This window comes from Loxodonta africana, chromosome 5 (assembly GCF_030014295.1).
Source record: "Loxodonta africana isolate mLoxAfr1 chromosome 5, mLoxAfr1.hap2, whole genome shotgun sequence".
Taxonomy (NCBI): domain Eukaryota; kingdom Metazoa; phylum Chordata; class Mammalia; order Proboscidea; family Elephantidae; genus Loxodonta; species Loxodonta africana.
Window position 1 is genome coordinate 150,379,689 of NC_087346.1, and position 5,307 is coordinate 150,384,995.

At 41.7% G+C, this 5,307-nt stretch overlaps 1 pseudogene; it reads right to left on the reverse strand.

Moving 5' to 3' along the window:
• Window positions 1-913: 913 nt before the first annotated feature.
• On the reverse strand, window positions 914-4,503 carry LOC100658570 (heat shock cognate 71 kDa protein-like; annotated as a pseudogene).
• Between the last annotated feature and the right edge of the window lie 804 nt (window positions 4,504-5,307).

Sequence of the window (5,307 nt, forward strand, 5' to 3'; positions counted from 1 at the left end):
CTGGAATGAGATGATATAGATTCTAGAAATGACTTTCACTTTTTATTTATTTATTTTTAAGTGGCCCTTTCACCTCTTTCTTTCTTAGAAATTGGTTGGTATTTTGCTGAGCATTTTCCTCCAGAATCAGAGACAGTGACTGTGTTTATAGCTCAGTTTTTCTTTAACTAAGGACCATTTTGCTTCTTAAGTGACATTCAACAACGTCTGGAGAATTATTTTGTTGGCACAATTGAGAAGAGATCAAGAATTATGCTAAACATTCTATAACGCACAAGGTAGCCCACTCCCCCTCCCCCAACAAAGAATTGTTTGGCCCCAAATGCCCATGGTGCTCAGGTTGAGAAATTCTAGGTTAAATAATGATAATACGGGCAAACTGGTGGGAATAATCTTTGAAATAGTCTGCCTTTTTCTCTATTGGATCACTTGCTCTGGGGAAATTCATGTCATAAGAAGTCCACATGGGGAGGGGCTGAAATCTCTTGTCAACAGCCAGCACATACTGGTATCCATATGAGTGCGCTGTCTTGGAGTCAGATCTTCCAGCCCCAGGCAAACCTTTAGATGGCTGAAATCTGTCCGGTATTTTCATTGCAATTTTGTGAGAGATCCTGAGCCAGAAGTGCCCAGCTAAGCTGTTCTTTTCTTTCTTTCTTTTTTTTTTTTTTTTGCCAATTTTAAATGCAGTTTAATTTAAGACATTGCATCTTCCACTTACAACACAGTGTTAATAAATTACAATATTACTTTCTTTCCCTATGAATATTCCATATTCAAGTATTGAAAATACCCAGAAATTTAGTATAGCAGTGTAACTTTTAAAACTGCCAGTGAATGTGCTACAAATTTAGGTCCTTTATTTTTTTTTTCCTGTGAAACAATGCTAAGGTGTCTATGCTCACAGGCTGGCTTAATCAACTTCTTTAGTTCTGGGTCCAGAAGAGGCACCACAAGATAGAGGAGCTCCACCAACAGGGAAGGCCCCAGGCATTCCTCCAGGTATGATTCCGGTACTCTGGGATAGCTTGGTAATGATGGGGGTGCAGACTTTCTCCAGCTCTTTCTGCTGATGTTCAAATTCTTCCTCCTCTTCTTTGTTGATTCTTATCAAGCCAATTGATAATTTCATTACATTTGTCAAGAGTCTTCTGTTTGTCCTCATCATTGGTATTGCATCAAATTTTTTCATCTTCAACTGTTGCTTTCATGTTAAATGCATAGGATTGAAGAGAATTCTTAGAGGGCCCCTTGTCCCTCTGTTTCTTATCTTCAGTTTTTTATTTCTCAGCTTCATGGATCATACACTCAATGTCTTCTTTACTCAAGTGGCCGTTGTTGATGATAAGTAATCTTGTCCTTTTTTCTAGTACTCTCAAATATAGCAGAGACATCGAGGATGTCATTGGAATCAATATCAAAAGTGACTTCAGTCTTAGAAACACAACAGGGTGCAGGAGGTATGCCAGTGAGTTCAAACTTGCCAAGCAGGTTGTTTTCCCTGGTAATGGCACACTCACCTTCATAAACCTGAATAAGTACAGCAGGCTGGTTGTCAGAGTAGGTTGTGAAGGTCTGCATCTGTTGGTAGGAATGCTAGTTGTAAAGAGAAGTTTATTTTCTCACAGTCTAGTAACCTAGAAGTCCAAGTTCAGGGTGTCAGCTCCAAGGGAAGGCTTTCTCTCTCTGTGGGCTCTGGAGGAAGGTCCTTCTCATCAATTGTCCCCTAGACTAAGAGCTTCTCCATGCAGGAACCACTGGTCCAAAGAGATGGACTCTGCTTCTTTCTTAGTGGTATGAGTTCCTCCCTCTCTGCTTGCTTCCCTTTCCTTTTATCTCTTGTAAGATAAAAAAAGGTGATGCAGGGCACACCCCAGGGAAACTCCCTTTACATTGGATCAGGGATGTGACCTTAGTAAGGGTGTTACAATCCCACCCTAATCCTCTTTAACATAAAATTCCAACCACAAAATGGAGAACAACCACAAAACACTGGGAATCATCGCCTAACCAAGTTGACACATATTTTTAGGGGGCACAATTCAATCCATGACATCCTTTGGCCCCCCGAAATTTATGCCCTTGCTACATATAAGACGCATTCACCTCATCATATCATGGTGAAAGTCTTAAATCAACTCCAAGTCCAAAATACAAAAATTCCTCTTCATCCGTGGAATCTAGAATACAAGTTATCTGCTTCCAAAGTACAATGGCAGAACAGGCACAAGCTAGACATTTCCATTGCAAATAGGAGAAATTGGAGGGAATGAAGGCATATCAGGCACCAAGCAAGTCAGCAGAATACATTACATTAGCTCTTAAAGCTTGAAAATAATCCTCTGTTCTCTGAGACCATTTACACAACAGCTCTGCCCTCCAGACTCTGGGTATTGGCCACACTCCCCAAATTCTGAGTGGATGCCCCTTGGTTCTGGGCTTCAGCTCCTCCTTCTAGGCCCACTGAGACAGCAGCTCTGATCCTTCAGTTTTAGGTGCACCATTCTCCTAGTCCATCTGAGTAGTGACTCCACCCTTAGAAACAACAGAGGCCAGGGCTCCACCCTTTGAAACCCCAGAGGCCATGACCATACCTTTTGAGACTGAGGCAGCTCTACTTCTTTTGTTCCTTGGCCTCTGGGCCCATAGGCCTCATGCTAACATCTGCCCTGCTGGGGCAAGTGTTCCAAAGCTCAGTAGCTCCACCAATAAGTGCCTGAGGCACCTCACTCCACCAGGAAGCCTCTTGTGCACAGGCACTCAGCTCTCTCACTCCATGCATCGGCTCCAGCATAGTCTGGTGCTAGGCTCCTGGTTCAGCTGCTGCCAGTTCACTTCTGCCCTTTCTCACTATCTGCACCTTCTCTGGTGTTAACAGTTCTCCTTACTTCCTTCTGTGTTTTCTATCCATTCACAATTTCAAAACTGTTTCCACAGTTTAAGTATCTGTTAGAGCAGCACCCCATTCTCTGGGTACCAAATTCTGTCTTAGTCATCTAGCGCTACTGTAACAGAAATGCCACAAGCGAATGGCTTTGACAAGGAGAAATTTATTTTCTCACAGCCTAGTAGGCTAGAAATCCAAATTCAGAGTATCAGCTCCAGGGGAAGGCTTTCTCTCTCTGTTGGCTCTGGAGGAAGGTCCTCCTTGTCAATCTTCCCCTAGACTAGGAACTTCTCTGTGCAGGAATCCCAGGCCCAAATAATGCACTCTCTTCCCGGTGCTCCTTCCTTGGTGGTAGAAGGTCCCCACTTTCTGCTTGCTTCTCTTTCCTTTTATCTCTTGTAAGATAAAAGCTGGTTCATGCTGTATTCCTGGGAAACTCCCATAACATTGGGTCAGGGATGTGACATTAGTAAGGGTGTTATAATCCCACCCTAATCCTCTTTAATGTAAAATCACAATCACAAAACGGAGCACAATCACACAATACTGGGAATCATGGCCTAACCAAGTTGACACATAATTTGGGGGGACAGAATTCAATCCATGACAGTAGTATTGCACTTGATGACAGTCGTGACTCCACCAGCAGTTTCAATACCAAGAGAAAGAGGAGTGACATCCAAGAATAGGAAAACATTTTCAGATTTTTCTCCAGATAAGATGGTTGCCTGTACAGCTGCACCATAACCAACAGTCTCAGCAGGTTGATGTTTTTGTTCAATTATTTTGCATTGAATAAATCCTGAAGAAGTTTCTGAATCTTAGGAATATGGACAAAACCACCCACCAGGGCGATGCCATGGATGACTCGTCTAGCTTGGCACCCCTAAGGACTTTCTCTACAGGGTTCAGGGTGTCACAGAACAGGTCAGAATTCAATTCTTCAAATTGTACATGGGTAATGAAGGTATGGAAATTGATTCCTTCATAGAGAGAATCAATCTCAATATTGGCCTGGATGCTGGAACAGAGTGTGCTTTGCATGTTCACAAGTAGTGAGGAGGCAACAGATAGTCCCTTGTTTTCACTTACATCCTTCTTACGCTTTAGCTTGAACTTGGCAACAAAATGGTTGACCATTTGGTTGTCAAAATCTTCTCTGCTTAAGTGAGTGTCTTCAGCTGTAGATTTGACCTTAAAGATTCCATCTTTAATAGTAAGAATTGCCACTTAAAAAGCACTATCCCCTAAGTCAAAGATCAGCACATTTCTTTCAGCACCAATCTTTTTGTCTAAGCCAAAAGCAATTTTTTTATATAAGCAATAGCAGCAGCAGTTGGCTCATTGATAATTCTGAGCACAACGAGGCCGGCAATGGTTCCAACATCTTTGGTAGCCTGACAAAGACATTAAAGTAGTCTGGTACAGTGACAACAGCATTGGTAACAATCTTCCCAAAGTAAACTTCTGCAATTTCCCTCATCTTTGTCAGAACCATAGGTGACACCCCCTCAAGAGAAAATTTTGGTCTCTCCCTTATATTCTACTTGGACCTTGGGCCTGCCTCCATGATTCACCACCATAAAAATTCAAAGCTTCATATCAGAGTGGACAATAACATCATAAAATCATTGTCCAATCAGATGTTTGGCATCAAAATCCATGTTAGTGGGATTTGTTGCACCTTGATTCTTTGTGGCATCACCAGTTAATTGTTTAGTAACAGTAAAAGAGACATAGCTTGGGGTGGCTTGGTTGCCATGATCATTTGCAACTATGTCCACTTTTCCATGTTGGAAGACACCCACATAGAAGTAGGAGTACCCAGGTCAATGCCAACTGCAGGTCCCTTAGAAATGATTGCTCAGAATAGATCCCCTCCATTTGACAAAATAAATGAATCCTGGAGGTCTGCCATGCATTCAGTGAGCCCAGTGAAGCTATTCTTGACTTTGATTCTTAACTTGGAGACACTGTGTGAAGTAGTAAACACTTTTGGTTTGAAAACTCTATGTTTTGGAGCAATCTGTTATGCAGCAATAGGTAGCTATGTTCATATGGCACGTTTCCAGGCTACTCACAATCTCGTTTGGCATCTCTGGGAGGCAGCAATTGTTTAGGTTTTCTTCTGAAAAATGATACACAGAATTCACACACAATTCTTTCTAGAATCAGAAAGAGTTATAAGAGTGAAAAAAAGAGTAGGATTTTCTCCCAAGACAGTAATTTAATATTTTCATAGAACTGAGCCCATTGTTTCCCTTAAAAGCATCCTAAATGTTGCATTATTGCATTATCAAATAACTCTCTTTAGGACACATGCCCAATCTAACTATATCACGGAAAAGGCCTGTTATAAAGGAAAGATAAAATTCTGTTACGAAAGTGAAGATTAGCTCTTTACTTTTTCCCCAGTGGCT